Source organism: Ictidomys tridecemlineatus, chromosome 6 (assembly GCF_052094955.1).
Source record: "Ictidomys tridecemlineatus isolate mIctTri1 chromosome 6, mIctTri1.hap1, whole genome shotgun sequence".
Lineage (NCBI taxonomy): Eukaryota > Metazoa > Chordata > Mammalia > Rodentia > Sciuridae > Ictidomys > Ictidomys tridecemlineatus.
This window is the reverse complement of record NC_135482.1, coordinates 148489792-148491254: the sequence shown is the minus strand read 5'-3', so window position 1 is coordinate 148491254 and position 1463 is coordinate 148489792. Positions and strand designations below refer to the sequence as shown.

Sequence of the window (1463 nt, the reverse complement as noted above, 5' to 3'; positions counted from 1 at the left end):
GAATATTGAATGAATTTTCAGTGAGTATATTAAGGGCAGTTGCTAGTTGAGTTCTTAAGTTTTTGGGAAAATAGAAAAGGAGATTTTATCGATTAGCAACTATGTAATATAAACTGTCTTTCATCTTTTCTTGCTTTCTCTCTCTCTCTTTTTTTTTTTTTTTTTGAGAGTTACTCACTTTTTAAATGTGTGTTAGTACTGGATACAAAGAAGTAGGGTGTTAGCAGTTGGATTTTCTTCTCCAATAAAGGCAAGTTAAGAAGTGTACCAGAGACAGAAGATAAAACATGAATCTCTTTTTAAAAGCAATCTCCCTGAAAGCCAGCAGTACTGTTGCAGTTTAAAATAGGCTTTCCACACTGAGTTTCACCCCACCAGCTCACCCTCTTTATCAGTTAGAATTCTAGGACTTGCTTGACTGGAGAGATTTTGTGGGAGGGATTTCTCCTTTGAGCCTTTCATGTGCAAAGATTGTTCTTGGAAATCTTGATGATCTTGGGGGACTCTCCGGTACTGGATGAGGAAGGAAAATGGATGGTTCTTTATGAATTCTTCTGAGGAACTTTGTGATGGTCCTCACTTCTGTGGATGCCTGCAGGCCGAACTCACCCAGTTCTTGAATACTGCCTGACATCTTGTAGCTCTATCGGGGACTGGGCACTGAATACATCACAGCAGTTGACCCGCATGGTCAACTGAAGGGTTTGTCCAGATTTTTTGTGAACACAGCTGCAGCCAGCCCATACTTGGAATTATTAGCTGTCCTCAAGACTTCTTCTATGGTCTTGAACTTCAGGATTTGCATCACAGGCCCAGAGATCTCTTCCTTTTGCGATGGTCATGTCATCTTGCACATTTCCACACACAGTGGGCTGAATGAAATAGCTGAGCTCTGCCAGGGCCCCACCACCACACAGCAGCTTCACCCCCTCTTGCTTCCCTGACTGGATGTAGCCAGGGATCTTCTTGAACTGAATTTCATCTACCTGTGGCCCCTCCTCTATTCATCTGTCACCACCCAAGACTTGGCCTGGATGATCCTGCTCTACACAAACTCTGTGTCCTCCTGCGTGAAGGTTCGGGAGCAGGTGCAACAGCACTGGTCCTGGTTGAAGAACAGGGCAAAGTGGGCCTGTTCCACTGTTCAGTGCACATCAGCATCCGACATGCTGATGTTGGGGCTCTTTCCCTCCAGCTCCAGGGTCACTGTCTTGAGGTTGCTATTCCCCCCAAGCAACTTGGATTAGGTGGCTAACCTGCAGCCAGGCATAGATCAGCTGGCCCCTGTCAGAGACATCCTTGCGGCACCAAGGCAAGCCCGGCTGGAAGGTGGCCCGGAAAGCTTTTGCTGCCTTGTCCACGTCTTCTTTGTCCCTTTCTACTACCTGACAGATGACCTCTATAGTGGATGGATTGACAATGGGGAATGTTTTCTTGCTGATGGCGTCAGTCCTGCCACTCAT

The 1463-nt window shown here is 46.2% G+C and overlaps 1 pseudogene; it reads right to left on the bottom strand.

Annotated features, from left to right (window-relative positions):
- Positions 1-403: 403 nt before the first annotated feature.
- On the bottom strand, positions 404-1463 carry LOC101975266 (aldehyde dehydrogenase, mitochondrial pseudogene; annotated as a pseudogene).